This window comes from Parus major, chromosome 4, assembly GCF_001522545.3.
Source record: "Parus major isolate Abel chromosome 4, Parus_major1.1, whole genome shotgun sequence".
NCBI classification, from domain to species: Eukaryota; Metazoa; Chordata; class Aves; order Passeriformes; family Paridae; genus Parus; species Parus major.
The window spans coordinates 4,873,482-4,892,883 of NC_031771.1; the positions used below are offsets into that span (position 1 = coordinate 4,873,482).

Genomic DNA, 19,402 nt, shown 5'->3' on the forward strand with positions numbered 1-19,402 from the left:
CAGGGAATTGTCACCAGTCCCCATCCATGCAGAATGAGTGTAAATGTGATTGTGAGGGGCACAGAGGCTGCTCCCCATCAGCCTGGCAGCACTGCAGAGCCCTCTGCCTGTGCTGGGGCTGCTCTGTGTCGCTGTCCCGTGGAGCTGCAGCAGCTCCACCCCTGTCAGAGCACACTGATCCCCACGGAGAACGTGGGATCTGCCAGGTGCCTGACACCAGGCACAATTCCTCCTGCCAGGCCTCTGGGGAAGGTGCAAACCCCAAGCTTTTCCCAGGCACTGCTCACGTGTGCACAGAAGTCTCGAGGCTCCGTCTGCGGCCCCTTCAGCGCTCTGTGCTCAGCCAAGGTTCCCAATTCCCGGCTGGAGGCACGTGGAAATCTACTGCTGCCACCCCTGAGGCTCTCAGGGATTTTGGCCACTCAGTCACAGTTCCCCTGTTCATGCTAGCTCAGTCTTAGGAAAGACAAGTTCTGCCACCACTTTTGCTTCCAGGCTGTGCTAAGAGAGGGGCTTTTCAGTGTGCAGAAATTAGTGCTGTGTTTTCAAGAGAAAAGATCTGTGTATCCCAATCTGATTTGTAAAAATCTGTTAATTTTAATTTATTAATCTTAATTTTAACACGAGGTGAAATTAAAAATAAATAAATAAATAAAAGACAATACAAAATAGATTAAGACAAAAACATTAAAAAATATTAAGAGCCTGTGAGCAAACCAGCAGTTTGGCCTGGCAGTGCAGGTGCTGAGGGTGCCAACTTAAGGTTAAAAAGTGTCCTTGGAGGGAGGCATAGTGTCCCCCAGGCAGTGCCCAAGGGGTGCTGTGTGTGCAGGGGCTCTCTTACTCACATGGCTGGGGTTGTGCTCTCCTGGTCAGGACCGGAGTCTCCACCACTGCTCCAAGGCCGGTGTGTGAAACCAGACAGGAATTATTTGTGACTCCAACACTGAGGCAACAAAAGCATCACTGAAAAGTGTTGTTCCTTGTCCTTGAAGCAACTGTAAATGCAGCTGTGAACCAAACAAGCCAGGCATTTGTATGATGGTGTTTAAAGCTGTGTAAAAGATAATGCAACAGTAAATTTTCTCTTTAGTTGGGCTTTTCCTCACCATCGGTTGCTACAAATCCCTAGCATTTTTCAAGGGCATAACTTGAACAAGACAGCAATAGCCATTACATATTGTTTTCAGTAAGATGCCATTCTCCTTTCTGGCAGGCAGCAATGGGCTTTTATTGGGTAACACTTGTTTCATAAAACTCCCAGATGCTGCTTTGACAATTGCAAGGGAAGAAAAGAGAAAAAAACAAACCCAAAGCAAGGGCAGAAAATACAAAGATTCAGTTTCCATTGCAATGATTTATCTTGTGTTCCAGGCTGATGTAGAGTTCTGCTGGATCAGGTATCTCTGGTGAACCTGTACTGCAGAGCTCCACTGAGATCCTGGCTCTCCCACCTGGTGCAGCCCCCGGCCACTCTGAGCCACGATGGGAAATATTGGGAGGGAGTTACCACGTGAGTGAAACCAGTCAAGTAAAACCAAAAGTTATAGGGGATAAGCTTTCAAGACTATAAAAAACACAACAAATATAGAAAAAAATACAGATGACAAATAAATGGCACCAACCTCATTCCAGAAGATGAAGTGCACTGTGATGTAGTGGTAGTTTAACCTGAGGAATGGGAAACATCTGTGAAGAGCCAGGACAGTAGCCACAGCCATTGCTTTTCCATGCCTATTTTTTGAGCCCTCCAACATATCTGATGAGTGGCAAGAGGCATTTTTTTTCCCCCTGAACAGACCCAAACCACGAGACTTTGAAGAGTCTGTCAGCACTGTTTCATGAGTGGTGCCAGGGAGCTCAAGACAAGCGACTGAATGCCTTGGTCTGAGTGGTTGGACAAAATCCAGGGGCTCCTGGGTTATATTCTGTGTGACAAAGGAAAACTGGAATTGCCACCATCTATCTTTGAAGGAATCCTGCTTTCCTACAGAGGTTCTGTTCCCCAGGTGCAGGGGGAGGCAAGCCACAGGAGATAGATTTGCTTGCACAGGCCTAGGTCAGGTTCAGCCAGCCCTGTTCACCCCCAGCTTCCCACACTTATTCCAAACAGACTGGAGAGGGAGCATTTCCTCACTCGCTGCTTCTCTGCTCCAGTTTCTTCTTTTATGCAGAAACAAGAATTTCTAGGGAAGAGCTAAAAGGGTCATGACTAGCACGTGTCCATACCTTTGTTTTGGATGGTAAAATCCCTCACACAGTCTGAGGTGTCTGAGTGTTACACAAAGCAAGTTCATGAATTTTCCCTCATCTAATCCCACTGTCTCTACCCTGAATGACTGTCTATGCAATCCAGTATTTACTCATCACAGCAGGTCCAAGAAATACTGCACCAAAAAAACATTATTTCCTAAATTTGGGTACTCTGCAAAAATTCACAAATTCAACTTGTTTAATAATGTGATAACAGCACATTATAATTTTTAATTAAAACTCTATCCTCTCATTACGTCTGCAGGTCTTTCATGTGGATGTCATCCAGGTAATGCAAGCTGATCTCCACAGAGAGAGACACAGAGAGACACTGCACCCTGACCTTGGTGCACAGGGATTTTTTCAACTTGTCACACAAACACTTTACTGGCACAAAAAGTAACTGGAGTGGAAAGGGAGCAGCTCCCAGCTGACAGAGCAGCCATACTTCCTTGGATCAGCCCATAATTTGGGATAAAAAAACTGTAAAAGCAAAAGGAGACTTCTTTTTCTTAAAGCAGAAATGCCCAGTAATACCCATGTTCTACCTCATGTGAGTCTGAAGAATTTTTAAGGCATCACGTGCTGAGGATGGGACAGGGGAGCATCAGGCAGAGTCACTGGTGTCCTCTGAGGGCTTGCTGCTGGATTAGCCTGTAAAATTCCCAATAGTTTAAATGCAGGCAGGATTTAAAGCCCTGCAGATCACACCTGCCTGAGCAATTTTACAGGACAAGAACAGGTTCAGTGTACAGACAATGGACATTGCCACACAGGCACAGTCCCTGCACTGCCATGCTGCCTCCTCAGACACTGATTTCCTGAGGCTTTCCCTGGATGCTGTTTTAATTCCTCACACTGTGGGGCTCCATCACTCACTCACCCTGGGAGATCATTCTGCAGTTTAGTAGACATTACTATGGCAGTTTTACCCCTGACATTCATCCAAAATTCTACTTTTCCTAATTTAATTCCATTCTCTACAAATCTTTTTTTTCCCTCCATGGGTGTTAAGGAGTTCCTTTCTTATTCCAGATAAAGTCAAGCTATTAGCAACCAGAAATCTGTCTTAGTCCTTCCTCTGGAGAGATGGAACTTTGAGCAGGTACAGGTAGGTAATTATGGACTGCACTTAGGGGTCCACTAAAACTTTCTGCCTGATTTCCTGTCCCTGCAGGGATGATAATTGGTGTTCCATATGGAAATATCCCCTGCCCCTTGGCAACGAGCAGGGCAGCACTGAGAAGCTCCAAGAGCAGCTCTGTGCAGCCCCCCAGGCTGAGAGAGGAGAGAGAAGCGTGTCCCAGCTCTGCAGAACACCAGAGACCAAACAGAGCCATGAAATTCACTGCCAAAGGGAGCACGGACAGAGATCAGCTTCTCCCCAGGCTGTGGTGCCCCACTGCAGAAGCAGGGAAATGTGACTCTTGGAAGTTAAATTCATAAGGAAAGGAAAGAATGGGTTCTGTTCTGAGTGTACATTGGCTTAAATCAGGAGCTGCTCTAATAATCCTGTGGAATGGGATGGGTCTGAGCGCCAGCTGAAGTGAAAGGCAGCTCAGGCTGAGGCCACGTGTGTCCCAGGTTTGCTTTTACTTTCTACATTATTTTTCCTTAATATAAACATCAACCACAACAGGTACTAACAGAAGACTCCAGGAGCCTTTCCCAGCTGTTTTGGGCCTCAACCCCCAAAGCTTGCCTCCCATAATTCAGTTTCACCTTCAGGCACTTTAAAGTTAATAGACTCATTTGAGCAAAGGGCTTATTGGAAATCCATGTTGGAAAATAGTGAGCCTAAGTGTGCTGGTGCCAAGCTATAAACACATTTATACAGTGCAGTAAATCAGCGCCACCGCCTCTCTTTGGAAGGGCAGGGCCAATTAAGCCAAATTAAGCCCAATGTACAGGATATGAGGATGGAACCTGTTCAGCTGTAGGCAGGTAGCAAAGGCTGCAGCCACACCACCCTGCTGGGCCTCGTTTTGACATGGCCCTGCCTGGCCAGATTTGATCCCATTTGCTTTTGGCTTGTCATTCACTGATGGCTGAAAAAGAACAGGGCTTTGGAAAGGCACTGGCAGCGCTGTGGGGGTGCGGCACGAGGACAGGCAAATGGAAGAGGCAGGAAAGGTGATGCCTGTGGACATCTTCTGCTACAAGGCCCACAAATGTGCCTGGGCTCTGAAATGCAATAAAGGTCCTGGACTCTCTCTCAGAATTCCTGCATAGGTAGAGGTCATATGATTTGACCAATGAGTTTTTACAAACAAGAAAATGTTCTTTGTTATCAGAGCATTTCATTCAGCTACCTTAATTACCCCCCTGCCTCTTCTGTGTTGTCTAAAATACAAAACAAGGTACAATAATAGGATGGGATGTTTCAGAGAGCTGGCTGGTTTTTAGTGCATTAAAGTATTATATTATATTGGATATTATTTATATTTTCTCTTTGTGGAAAACCTGCCATTGACTATTTAATGTAAAGTTACCACTGCCTGAATAGGTGCTCAGATCACAGAAGCTGTGGCTAGAAGCTGACAGCTGGCAGAGCCTTCTTGTAAAAACTCTAAAATGCATTAGAATGCACACCAAAAAATATTTTTTTTAATGAAAGAGAAAAGGAAGAAAAAGAGCCCTGTGTCCCATTTAAAAGGGGAGAATTCAGACTTTGAGAAAGAATTAAAAAGGGGGATTTCAAACATTCTTTTAAAGGTTTTGTTTTCCTTTTAAGATTCAAAGAAGTCAAGCACTCTTGTTGCTGCCCTAGTCCCTAAAGCAAGATGTTCTTGTGCTACTCTGCCAATACCTAAAGGAGGAGGAAGAGATTTCCAAATGAAGTGCCAAAAGCAACTGCCAGGTCACCAGCAGTGCCTGCCCAGGTCCTAACCCATGGCACTAATTATCCATCTGCCTTGTCAGCTGCCTGAACAGATTCTCCATCCTATGGCTGGGCACAGGAACAGGCTGCCTTTCCTCTTCTCACACATCTTACCATGAGTAGGTTTGTTTGGAATGATTTTTCAGCTTTGTTCTAGCTATTCTGTTTGCACCTTCACTCCTCTCGTTACTTGTTTCGCTGCTCATTTGCTCACTGGAACAAAAATTGTTTGAGACAAGCACTAAAGAAGCGAACGTTTGTGAACAGAACCCAAACTCATTCCCTTCAGGAAATTGGCAACTCACTGCACCATCATAAAACAGAGGTATTCACCTTTAAATCCTGGCTTTTGAAAACAAGGAGAAACTCACATAAGCACAAAGCCCATAACACACAACCCAAAATCCACAAATATCTCACACGAGCAGGGCGATGCACTCACCACGCTGGGGAGCAGCCCACAGCCTTGGAGCAGCATTCATAAGCAGCTACTTGGCAGTCCTTTGCACAGGAAATGCTGTCACCTGAACAAATAAAGGAGATATCCTGGTGTGGGCCATGGAGGCCTCTCTTTCTGACTTGTATCGGCATCATCTGGGGAAAAAGGGGATCCACAGGTGGGAAGAGCAGCGGCCTCTGACTGCAACTTCCCTCTTGTGGTGCTCTGGCCACAGGCTGCTGCTGCCTGCCTTAATCCTTTAATTCTTCACCAAGGCAAGGAGGTACTTCCATTTTCCATCTTCACAGCTTCTTCACAGTATGAATTAGTGAGCTGACTCTACCCTAAGATATATCCCAGCACGTCCCATCCTCTCTGCACCAAAGCCATCATTACCTGCAGAGCAAAAAAAAGAGCACAGAGAGAAGGGTAAAAATCTCTGTTGAGGTCTAGAAAGTGATTGTTCCTGGCTGCCTATGGGGCTGTTCCCCTCAGCATGGCACTGGCTGTGCAATGCGTTTTCTTTTACACACAGTACTCTTGGTTTCTTAATAAATTGACTGTTTCTTCCAGTACATCAGTCCCACTTGCTTCTACAGCTACATCCTAACCAGCCTAGTATGTCCTGTTTATCATCTTGAAGGAATTTTAAAAGGCAACTCAGAAATTTTTCTATCTGAGTTTTCCAAGTGTGTTTCACTATTCCAGTGTCTGTTGTATTGAGCTTGGATCATCCTCATATTTAGAAGGTATGAGAGATTTCATTCAGTGCAGATCCTCTACAAAGTCTAAAGGCTCCACTCAAACACCAGATTGGTGTGGCTCCACATTTGCTCTTCCACACTCATATTAAACAGACTTTAAACAGTTGACTTATTTGTGGCACATGATGTTGCATGATCTGGAAATTCAATATCAGGATTGTGTTTCACCCTCAAGTCCCAAGGGGTTAATAAAGGAGTCTGTTTGCTGATTGTTTTCCTGAGATATAAACTTATAAAAGTACATTAGTTCCTCATCAATTCGCAGTTTATCTCTACATTTTCCCTGATGGCCTTCCCAATAGCATCGTGGGGAGGAGTGAAAGGGCCACAGGGATTCCAGAACAAATCCTTTGCAGAACAATTTACAATATGTACATTTGTTTACTTCTGCCATAATTGCTACATCTGCTTCCCTGACACTAATTAATTAGGCCTTGTTTAATTAATTGTGTTCTCTGAGCAAGGTGCTGTTGATATTTTGCAGCTGGTCCTTGAGAGGGGAGCTGTGCAAGGCAGAGCTTCTGACAGCATCCCTGGTTTGAAGTCCTGCAGCTCCCCACACCCTGCCAGTGCCCATGGCTCGTGCAGCTGGAAGGAACCCGCTGGATCTGAGCCTTCAGCCCTCCTGGAACTGCCAAAAAAACTTCAAGTGGAGAAGTAACAGTCCAAAATCTGACTTGAATCTAAATAAACCCCAAACCCAGAAACACAGATGTAGATAGCATACCTTGAGCTTCCTCCCAGTGAGGCCTCCTCCTCTATTTATTTACTTACATAGATTTATCTCAACTTCCTTGGGTCACACTCGGATGTGATGGGACAGGTCTCATCCTGGAGCAAGTTAATAACAGCCCCACAGGTCTGCCCTGCACATCATTCCTGTGTGACTGCACGTCTTGTTTTACACAGATGGGCAATCATGCATATAAATGCTCCTATAATTCATCCCAGAGTTGCTCAACTGTTTATACAGGCAACTTTCCATCTATTCCTAGCGCTCCACATGCTACAGAGGTGTTTTCTCTTGTTCCCAAAATATTATTCTTCATTAATTGAATTCTGGTCAAACAGCTATACCTTTGAGAGCTGGAGATTCTTAATCTCCTAACAGGCTCTTTGAGGTCAGGCGAAGAAGAAAGTCTAATATTTTCCACAGTGCTATGTAGCCTACTAATTTCTTGTCAAAATGGCATGTGTTTACCATCCCTCACTGATACTCTGACTGGACTTTGGCAAGGAAACCTTTGCCAACAACCACTTTACGAGCAAAACCTGCACATTTCTCCCTGAGAGCTATTTTTTAAGAACACTTCCTTTAAGGAAAATTCTTCTCACAAAATTTCGTGGCTGACTGAGGTGTCCTGCTCCCAGCCTGGCTGCACTGATTTCAGCAGCATCACACCAGAAATAAACAGGATTGTTTTTGGTGGCACGATGTCACATGCATTGACCATATCCCTGGCAACAGCGAGCCTGCCCTGTGGCTGTTTGAGAAGAAAGAAATGGAATGAATCAGAATAAGCCACAGTCCCTGCAAAAAGGGGGGGAAAGGAAAGAAAGGAAGAAAGGAGCAGCCACAGAGCGGGGTCTGGGAAGATTAGGTGCTGGTTTGAAAACACTGAGGCAATGGACTGAAACCCAAAAGATTACTTGTCTACTTTCTAGCTGCAGCAATAATCATTCTCTGCTAATTACCTTCCCTTTTGTGCCATGGGTGCCATTAGCAGTGTCCCAGCAGTGTCCAGGACAGCCCAAGGGTGCACAATGCATGTGCTGGGGGACGTGCCATGGCATCAGACACATTTCAGGGAGTTTCAATGCCTGAGTTTATTTTGTTTTGCTTGCAAACATCTGAGCTCTCTGACTTGGCAAAAGGGAAAAAAAAGCAAACCAAAAACCAAAAAAAAAAGCACTGTATGTCATTCTCTTTAGGGCTCCACATAAAAATCCTACTAGTGCTTTATAGACAGCAGTATGGTGGTTTTCCTAGCTTCAAATGCTTTCCTGTTCCTGCTACTCATCCAGATGGAAAGGTTCTGCAAACAAAAGCACTATAGTGAAGGCATGTGTGAATTTGCTTCCAGACACTTCAGATTGCAGATATTTATCTCACTCTTTGCTGTTGGCAAATCTGTCACTGAAGGGTTGTAACTACAGGTTTATCAGAAATACAGAAAACCCCTCTCTTCCTGTCTCTTTCACTTTGTTTTTCCTGCAAAGCAAGTTGTCAGCAAACACCAGTCAACACTTGACTGCTGTAACACAGGTGATTACAAGAAATATTTGATTTTCCTGAATGTTTCCTGCCTCAGTCTGTACCCAGGGTGCTGCTTCCACTTGAAATTGTTTTTCACTGCTGTTATGTGAAGCCCACAGCTCATAACAAAAAGAGCTGATTATGTAAAACCAAAATGCCACGGGGCTGTCAAAGCCCAATATCCTGAGTGCAAAGTCCAGTATGGGCCTGGAGGCTCTGCACTCGAGTTTCACAAGGGCTTTTGCTGCCTTCCAGATCAGAAGGGGCACACAAGGTAGGGTGCACTGGCATCCTGAAATTTTGAATCACTAGGGCATCTTCATCTGATGTTTTGCTGGGTGGTTTTGCAGTATTCCTCCTCCAGGTTACCATAAGCAGTCTAAAAAGTGTGTGAAACTTCTCCCTCTTGCAGGATAAGGTCTGAATTTTAATTTTGCACTCATCACTAACAGAAACAATCATTTCAGCAAGGCTGCCGTTACTGTCAAATTAGGAAGTCAAAAGTCAGTTTTACATAGAGGAGTTTGTTTTCTAGTGGAGCTTATTAATAGAATGAAGCTTGACTTTGATAAATTTGGAACACACCCAAACTACAAATCAGAGTTTTTAACTTCCAAAGTTGGCATGCAGTCAGCTGCCTTTGTTTTCCTCTTTATTTTTCATTTATTTTTCATTTATTTTTTCCAGAGCTTTGACAACTTCTACTCTAGCTGTGCAAGTTAAGAGCAGTGGTATCTGCAGGATTACTGCCAGAATTTTAAAAAAAAAAATCATCACTTTAGACCCTTGCTTCAGAGAAGCCTTGTCATGAAAGGGAGTTGGAGAGAACTTTCCCTTGAGTAAAGCAAATGACATGAAACAAAGCTGAGAAATGCTGTTCAAAGCCAACATCACACCCTGGGACAAGATCAAGACTCTGGAAGGTTTCTATGTCTTGGAAGGCTGGGTTCAAAGGAAGGGTGGTAAACTCACTTTTAATATAAAGAAGAAATCTCTTCAAAAAGAAGATTGAATGAGTTTAGGCAAGTACATTTTCTCTAGACTCTCTTCAGGTGCTGGGATGCCTCTCTCATGAAACCTCCTGCTTGTCTCTGGAAGTTTCAGCTCTAAATTATGAACATGGTAGTGAACATCAGTGAAAGAAAAACAAATAAGGAATAAAGGGCTTGACTGAGGACCAGGCAGAAGCTCAGGCAAAGAATCTCCCTGGTGACATCCCACTGCTGCCCAACAAAGGGGATGCCCAAACCTGCTGAGGGTGAGGGGCAGCAGAGAGGAAATCCTCTCTCCCTGCCCCAGCACCATGTTCCACCTCTGCAGACATCTCTGGTATTCCTTGGCAGCACCTCACACTGAGCTCACCTCCAGTTTGTACTGACATGCTGTAAACACCAGCCCATGTCCCAAAGCTGGGCAGGAGAGAAGCTTTCTTTACTCTGTCCCACCAACCCTTGCACTTAAATTTATATTCCTACTATGCTTGCACCAAATATGCAGAAATAAAGAGAATTAACAAAAAAAACCCCAAACAAACCAACCAACCTCAGGCTATGCAAACTGATCCTCCTCTCCCTCGCTGGCAGCTTGGAAGACTCCTGACAGTGTCACACAGGTGGCACCTGAGCAGGTGCTGCACTGCCACTCCCAGCTTTCCACAGGTCAGGCTTCACTTCACCTCCAGTATGGCTAAGTCAGGCTCCTGTTGAGCAGAAAAAACATGAGATTTTGCTTCTTGCAAACAGCTCCTTGCTTCTAGAAACTGTTTGTGATGTGCCTGGCCCTAGAGGAGTGCCAGGCCCAATTAATATTGTTTCACAAAGCATTTGGCTCGCCTCTGATGAACAGCAGAGGTCAGAGGGCAGGGACCTATGCTGAAAGCTAATTGCTCAAGTTATTTGTCTGGCTTGTGTTAGGTGCTGGGATCCTGCTACACAAGTCAGAAGTGCAGAGTGCCCTAAGTGCAATATTGTAATTTAAAAGCTTCTAACACAAGAGAGAAACAATTCACTGATCATCTCGTTAGAGGCTTAGCTATTTACATCTGGACAGCTTCTCTTCTTTGATCTTGTAAGAAAAATGAATGGAAGTTTAGGACACATTTAATTGCTTTTATAAAGGCTTGGATCCAAGCAAAACACACTTAAAATCTGGGAAATAACAATGAGGGGTTGTAAATTTATTCAGTACCCTCTGACCAGTTCTAGATACCAAACCAGAGAATTCCAATGTTAAAGAATACAAGAGTGCTGACTCCTGGTTTCTATTTGACTCCCATTACAAACCTCATCTGTATGCTACTAAACCAAACAATATCCTTCTCCCTGTGGACACATGAATGAGCTATAGAGACATTGTTTGGTTTTATTTTTTGCCCCTTGCAGTGTACAAAAAACTGCAAGCTCTGTAGCCTGAAAATTTCACTGAGTAGAGAAATCTCTGCTCCCATCTACCGGTGAGCAAAAGAAGAATGCCCATAAAACCAGTAAATCTGTTTGGTTGTTTTACTCAGGTACCATCTGCTTGTTTATAAATGTAGTGGCTTTTGTTCTGTTTCACTCCTCATTCTTCCAGTGGCACTTTTGGATAGATGTCATAGTTACATTTCAATGACCAAGAAGTCCTGCCAGTCTTCTCAGCATCCTGCACAGGGATGGCTTCTCTGTTAGTTCCTGCAAAAGATTTCATGAGTAGACATGATGGGGAAACAGATCCACGATGGGGCTGAACAAAGGAAAGGAGTTTTTTAATGCAAACCATGCTAACAGCAACAGAAGTGGCACATCTTGGAGGCTGGACTAGGTGGTCTTCAAATATCTCTTCCAACCCAAACCACTCTGTGGTATTCACTGAAAATTCTTACACAATCACTAAATAATTAATTTGATTAGGTTTTAGGAAGGAGATTCCAAAAGCAACAGAATATCCATTTGCAGCTGGCTGGTAGGAGGCCTGCCCAGGCAGAAGTCAGAACTCTGGGGCTGTAGTATCCAAGCTGCTAAACTACAGGGAAATTTAGCACAAGGGGAAGGAGGAAACGATGCTCAATAAGCAAAGTGTGCCTACAGAAAGTTCACAGCATCAGCTGGAAACCAAATCACTGGACTGTTGCCAAAGGTGCTGAATGAAGTAGATGGTTCTGTTTACTGTGGACTGTTTTCCCAAAGTTAATGGTATCTTTGCCTTGCCACTAGCAAAAGCTTTGTGTTTTCTTAGAGTTTTGTACTTGCAAATGATGAACAACTGCCTGAAGGTGCTTGGAAAACATTCCAGGTGGGAAGGGGCACAGTGCTGTACACAGCTTTAAAGAGCAGTTGTATTGACCACAGCCTTATTGCTAGCAGGAGTAGAGTTCTGGGTATCCAGTGGCTAGGGGTGGTGGCAAAAGTGGAGGAGAACGTAGTCAAAAGGAAGTGAATCACTGGATTCATATGGAAGGGCTGAATTTCTGAGCTCACCAGCTTCTTTGCTGGAATTTTCTCAGCATCTGAATCTTAAGTGAAGCCTCACTGCCATTGTTAGGAGCAACATTCAGTTCTTGCCATGCTCTCATTGGTGGTCATTGCTATTCCCAGGTCATTAGGAAGAGGAACAAGCACAGTTAGGAATGTGAAAGAGGGCTGGAGGGAAAAGATGCTGCTGAATAAATCCATACCGGGGTGAACACAGCGCTGAGACAGAATATCATTCAGCAGGAAGGTTTATCACTACAAACTGGCACGTTGCAGCTGAACTGGGGCTTTCTAAAGAGAGCTGCACCCACAGACAGCTGACTGATGAGTTCACCGGATAAAAGACTGTTCAGGAGTTCATCCACTGAAAGGCTCTTTACAGGCTCCACTTTCTCACGGTCCCCCTCTGGAAGGAGTTACTGTGCTTGTAAGAGTTCCACAGCCCGTGCCTGTCCTCCCATTGTTTCAAGTTAAGGGAACATCAGCTGGTTTTGCTATTGTGAGCAGGGGCCACGATGGAGGGCTAATTGCTTCTGTTCAGCTAAATGTCTGTTTTATGGGGCCAGGCTATTGCAGGCACCCAGCTGGACAATGGGACAGCGGCCTGAGCCTGTGATCTCCCTCTGACAGTGGGCATTTAGGCCACTTCTGAGGGAGCTGGCAAGAAAACTCCTTGTTTCTTTTTCCACACAATAAATAAAACCCCCAAAAGATAATTAGGTAATTCAGAGTGGATAATGATTATCCATGGTTTGGGAGGAATTTCTTTCTGACAAAGACTCCTCTGCATCTGTAGTACAAACTGATTTTACTGTGAACTTGCTACCAGCCAGAGGAAGCAAGCTTCCCAGAGGAAATCTGTAAGGTGGGAAGCGTTTGTTCTTGTTAGATGCACACAAGGATACATGAAGGTTATTCCTAGCAAGCTACATTGCATCCTTGCTAAAGAAAATGTGAACATTTCTACCCCCAGGTGAACTCAAGGTACAGAAACACATATTCCTAAAAGAATGCCTTTCTCTGGGGCTTTGGGGTTTTGTTTTCAGACCAGTGCCAGCTTCTGTAAGAGGCAGATCTCTGAGCCTCTCTGAGCCTGACAGAATCATGCTTTATTGCCTCTGTGGCAAAAAAGTGAATCCTAATAAATTTTAACCAGCCAGTTGATTCTGCAGCACCAAGACACAGAGCTTATTCCAGCTGCTCCTCCTTTCTTGGGTACTCAGGTGGTTGAACACCAGGACTGAACACAGCATTTCAGGGATGTTGAGGGGCAGAGATGACAAAGCATGTGCAGGGTGTTTCGTAATGCTGGCCTATTAGAATGATGAAAATTAAAGTATTTTAATTTTAATTTAATTCATTTTAATGTGGATGTTTACTGGCATCCTGTAACAGGTTCTTCACAAAAAGTCAACCCAAGCAAGCCTGGAGATTGACTTGGAACTCAACTTCATTCATTACTTAAAGGTAAGGGTGTAAAGACACTTTTCCAAACAGAGATGGCTTGCCTTGTGGATGACTGGCCTGGTCTCCCTAAATTTCAAGGCTTGTAGATTTCTCCTATTCCCAGGTCATTTTTACATATGAATTCCAAATATTCCTGCCTTTTTTTTCCAATCCAAAATATCTGGACTAAAGAAGGCATTCAGAAAAAAAATGTGCTTTATCTAACTTGCAATAAAGATAAAATTTTCAGGAAACACCACGAGTTTTATGGATTAATGTAAAATGGCAAAGTTCAAGCACAACTCTTCTTCATGTCTAGTGGGCCCAGTAATAACTACAAGAAAGAAAATTAAAAACAGGAAAAAAGGCCATATGTGACTTTTGTCTCACATTATGCCTGTAGTTTAATTACAGAGCTGCATTGTGTGCTTAACTACAAAGCAGTAAAAGCACTGCAAGAAATACCATTAATGAGTCAGCATCACCCCCTGAAGATCAGTTTTGTGTCTGGAATCTTTCTGGTGGAAGCCCCCTTGATTCCTCAGGTTCACCTTTCCCTGCAGAGGCTCCTACCTGAGTACAAACTAGCAGAGGGTAAGGACAGGGAACAAGCAAGATCCCAATCAAATCCTACCAGTTCTGCAGTGTGCATCCAGCAGGCAGAGGGTGAACTGGGTGAGGAGGTGTGAGCTCAGAGATCCTCATCCTCACAGGAGATTTGGAAGCTGAGAATGGTCCCCCATGGGATGAAGGCACAGGGTGCAAAAAGGAGAAGGCATGTGGAGAGAAAAATGCAGAACAAGGGTGACACAGAAAAGCTGAAAGTTGTGTTTAAGAAGTTAATTGTGAACACAGAGTGATGCAGGAAGCAGCAAGCTTATCAGAGATCTGTGCATGGCCTACAGTATCAAATGTTATGTTCATAGGGAGACCAGACAAACAAATTGGCAGGATATGTCAAGAGAGTCTAGACTGGAAAAGGTCTCCCGAGAAATTAATTTCCAAATCTTTAATCTATCCCATTTTATAAAATTTTATCTACAATAATGCAGCTTTTCAAATATCCCTACTTTGAGAAAAATGCAGTTAAATACTGTTGGAAAACAAAAAAAAACCCAACCAACCAACCAACAAAAAAAAAAAATCCCACAAAAAAAAAAAAGAATGAATGTGTTCTTTTCTTTATGTAACTTCACATTTTCCCAAATGCAACTTGAAGCCTCATCCAGGGAAATATTTACATATGTGCTTGTGTCATTCTGACTGCCCCCACACTTCCTGTACTCACTGGAGCCCATCTGATGCTTTAAACTAGGTGTTGAAATGCCCTACTGAACCAAAGCCACTAATTCTGATTTTTTTTTCTTTCTTTAAGGTGGAGAACAAAGAGATATCTCCCTCCTGGAAGCCTCAAGGGTTGGCAAGAAAGCAGATGATGTGGGAAACCTTGTGCCCCTCTTCTCCCAGGTGACATGAAGAGCACTGCCAGATGTGCCATGTCAGAAGTATTGCAGAAGTGTTTTTTTCCTAAGATATGCAAACCTCAATCCTTAGGTCTTTTCAGGAAAAAATCCCACTTCATCTGAATGCAACAGAGAACAGGTACAAAATTGTTTTGAAATGTGTACACTGTGGAAGCTCATGGATATTCTTCTGGTATTTTACTCACAGAGCTGTCACTGCCTGCACATTAAAAGAAGTGGAAAAAGCACAGCCCCTGAAGAGATCATTAGTATTTCTTTCCTCCTCATCTGGCTTTTTCTTTAATTCCTCTTCCCTTTCCCAGAGAAGTGTATCAGATTGTTCTGAACAGGATGCCTCATCTCTGACTTATGCACAGGACAGCCACGAGTGCAGAGTATCTGCTGATCAGGCTAATGCTGGAATCACTGTGATTTTATGGCACCATGAAACACACCACAGTGGCAGAGCACACAGGCTCTTATTTCCTGTTACAGACAAACACCCATTGAGCAGTCCCCACCACATCTGGGGAACCTGTCTTACCCTACTGCTTTTTTTGTTGCTTTTCAGGATATCTCACTGAAGGAATGAGAACAGATCAACTACAAACTTGCAGGGAAAAAGCACACAAATTTTAGATGTTAATCTCCAATTATCAGTGACTGAAAGGGCAAAGGAGCCTGCCCCAGTGCCACACTCAATATTCCTCACAGGTGAGCTCTTTCTACAGCCCTCACTTTTCTTTGTCAACTCTTTTCTGACAGCAGCTAGGAGTTTTTAGTTTTATTTCTAAGATTTTTTTGCATTTAGTGTTTTCATCTGTCCATCCCCTCTCTGCTAGAGAGAAATGACCCCTCGCCTCTGGTGCTAATTACACAGTCCTTCCTGTGATTCTTGGAAAATTACCTTTATGGCTCTTTGAGAGAAGCACCTTTTTCTTAGAGATCTCTTTAATGTGGCCAGATTTTTCTTTCATTGCAACACAGAATCCTAAATGAAAAGCAGCAGTTTGTTTGGAACATTATGCAAAGGAAAGTGCATCAAAATACCTGGAATGATGATTCATCAAAGACTTCAAATTGGGTAATTCTCTTTTTGGTGATATTCTGGAGTCTTTTCTACAACTGGTGTATTCCTGCAAGGTAAATGTCAGACAGTTAATAGGATCCTACCAGCACTGAGCACTTCTGAGAGTTTACTGCACTTTTGGAATTTACATTTTTGGTTTGTCATTCCCCAAATGGTCACAGCTCTTCACCCTCTGTGCTTGAGCTTCCTGCTGCATCACTTCCACCCCTCTCTCTTTGAACTCTCTGTGTCTGAAGGGTGGTGGAACCAAAGCCAAAACCACCCAACCTACCTCAAAGAAGGGGTTTTCTGGTAGTGGAATACTGGTTTAAACATAGCCAAAGCCTGTGTCTGCTTCATTACTGCATTTAAGGAGAAGAGTTCTTTTAAGAGCTATTTTTGCCATCCCTGTGAATCTGAAGCAATAGTGGCATTTTGTGGGTTTCTACCATGTAATTTCAATATGCAACAATCTCTCCAAGCTGAACAATTTGGAATCCACGCACGCTTTGCAGCTTCGAGATAATTTGATCTGAGTAGCAGTTTCATGTAAATGTTTTGGCAGCAGTGAAAATACCCTCAGCATTACCACTTGCAACTTGAAACACAAATAGCAATTTCAGATGCTGACAATGAAAGAGCTTGATAGGCAGGTTGAAATTGTTAATTCCTCGGTCTGAAACTGATATTTTTCTCACTGAAAGATTTGAAAACAAATCTACTTTCAACAGGTTATTTCGGTATTAATGTGATACCAGCAACATCTGTGCAGCTCCCTCTCTTCTCCTGTGGGCAAGCACTGTTAGGGGAGAGGGAAGGAACACAGCTCTTGCTTGCTTCACCCCACAGCTGTGGGGAAAACATGGGATATGATGTTTGAAGTGCTGGATAATTGGAGGAAGTGGATGGAGAATGATAACAGCAACAGGGAAGTTTCTCAAGTGATTTGAGAAGGTTGTTTGGTGCAGGCTGGATGTTTGATTATCTGTGCACTGGATACCCACTTCTCTCTACTTGAATAATACATGGGAACCAAGGATTGTTTACTTTAAAATACCAAAATGAGAAATGACCATGTTCTGAAAATAAAACCTGTGAGTTTCAACTCTGCCACCTCTAGGAAAGCCCAGTGGGAGGGATAGGATTGCTAGAACTAGGGGAGGCCTCCTTTTCCTTATTTGTTATCATTTAACAGAATCTGAAGGCATCTTCCTTTGCAGAAAGCAGGAAATCATTCCTGTGCGGCTCCAGGGCCACACAGAGGTTATGGTGCCCATTTCACTCGTAAAACAACAGAGCGTTTCAGAATCGTAGTGGGGCTGTAGGGAGTCACCAAACCCTGGCCAACAGAGAACAGAAGAGCACATGCACAGTGGAGAGTTTCTGACTTTTAGTAAGAGAAGAAAACACGGTGTTCTTTAGCTGCCTTCTCCCCCCAGTGATCTCAAATACCACTGGTCATGTTCCACTACAGGGGAGATTTCTCAGGGTTACATTTGGAAGCACGTGGTCAGCAGAGAAAAAATCCCAGCCAAAACATTCCTGTTAATTGGTGATTATTTTTTGAAACCTGAACATTATGAATCCGTGTTATGTTCTCAGCCTTTGCTCTAAGTCTGCTTGGAATCAGGAAGCTGAAGTTTTGTGGCAATGAACTGTGGTATCCTATTGAGCAGGACTAGTGTATGTATTGTGGGCACGCTAACAAACACAACCTCGCTCCTGCACGTCACTGGGAAATGAAAAGGATTGTGATTGTGCACATTACCTGTCTATAATGTCTGCTTCTGGGACACAGAGTGTAGCTGCCACTTCACCATGAGGCAGCCCAAAAGCACTGTCAAGACCTGCGAGGTGCTTGCCTTGTACAGATGAGACGTGGTGTCACTGACTTCAGCAGGGAAATTCCCAAGGAGCTTTGTGTTCTGCCCAAGATGTGCTGAGATTCTCCGTACATGGAAGCAAGTGTGTTACCAGAACAAGCATCATTTTTGCTAATCAGAGAAGATGTAATCACCCAAGTGACCTGCAATGATATTTGTGAATCGTGAATCTTGGATTTATTTAGCACAGACCATCTTATTTTCCTATCCAAAGCTGCTTGTTAGGCAAACTCTGAGGACTGTTAAATATCGCATTACATTCAAAAATCAGAACTTTCTAAAGCCCCTTTTTATTGTTTGGTTTGGTTTTTTTTCCCTCTCTTTGGCTAAACCTATTCTGGGTTAATATTCTTTTCAAAGTTAACCTTTCTCAATCAGTGCTTTTAATGCAGCTGTTTGAGTCAGCCAAGGAAGATGTTACGAAATCTCTCCCATTGCTGCCTAACCAAGGATGTTTCGATGGAAACATGGTCCTTTTGATCTGATTTATTTGGGAGTTCTTCTTGTGCAGCTTGTATCTCAGCAGAAAACCTAACAATCTGTTTGCTCTTACTGGGAAAAAAGAGATTGTCGCCCTGCCAACATAATTACATTGGTGAGTTAGGGAATAATGAGTGAGAACAGATGAAATATTTAGATATAAATAGTCTGTTTTCATGTGCTGTGATTGTCGCTAATAAGGCAGGGACGTGTGGTTTGTGGTTCAGGGACAGGATGAGGAACCAGGACATCTGGATTCCTTTCCTAGCTTTACCACAGTGTATTGAAGAAGCCATCAAATCTCTTTGTGCCCCATCAGTTGGAAGTGGATAATAACACTCTGGGGACTAATTCCTTAATGCTGTCATCTTCAGATGTTCGGGAGGGAAGAGCAATACAAGTGTACACTTTTTGCACACTAGAAGTCGGTCCAACTAAAACTTTAAATCCAGATATCTTACAAGTTTGTGAATTAATTTCTCCTATCCTGAGTAATTTGACCCGCTTGCAATGAGACAAAAACAAGAGGAAGATTAAAACCAGTAGAGAGTGTTTGAAACACAATCCTGTAAGTTTGTGATCTTAAGCTTTCAGACACAAGTTTTTTGGGCTTTACACTCTCTCCACTTTCAATAAAGAGTTGCCAATTATGTCATTTGTTCAAATCCTGAAAACTATTTAGGCCTTAACTAATGAGGCTGGGTATAATTTAAAAGGCCTGCAGTGGCCACCTACACAAGGGATGTGTTTCCCCCAGCCTATGTGTATTTTGTTCACTGCAGCTGTAAGTAATAGATCACTAAACCACAGATTAAAAGCATTTAACTGCTATAAAAGTAATTAAAGAGAAGATTAATTCTACCTAGGAGTAAATAAGCAAATTGGGAATGTAAATCATAGTGAAAAGGAATTGGTTTGGCTTTTTTTAAACATGCATATGTTAGTGGAGAGTCTCAAAAGCAGAGATGCTTCTTCAGCTGAGGAGGGGAAGAAAGAAACTGCTGGTAAGATGAAAGCC

At 43.4% G+C, this 19,402-nt stretch overlaps 1 long non-coding RNA gene across 17 annotated transcripts in view; it reads right to left on the bottom strand.

Moving 5' to 3' along the window:
• Window positions 1–478: 478 nt before the first annotated feature.
• The window catches only part of LOC117244293, a 68,282-nt gene continuing 49,358 nt past the window's right edge, over window positions 479–19,402 (bottom strand). For 8 of the 17 annotated variants that reach the window (XR_004497101.1, XR_004497098.1, XR_004497099.1 and 5 more), the window contains 7 exons: window positions 17,790–18,047; window positions 16,003–16,088; window positions 14,124–14,214; window positions 11,108–11,263; window positions 10,137–10,293; window positions 5,577–5,969; window positions 479–2,907 (listed from right to left, as the gene is read on the bottom strand). This is a non-coding gene — a long non-coding RNA (uncharacterized LOC117244293). The remainder of the gene's footprint in view (window positions 2,908–5,576; window positions 5,970–10,136; window positions 10,294–11,107; window positions 11,264–14,123; window positions 14,215–16,002; window positions 16,089–17,789; window positions 18,048–19,402) is intronic. The other 9 variants (XR_004497095.1, XR_004497090.1, XR_004497105.1 and 6 more) reach the window with 9 other exon arrangements.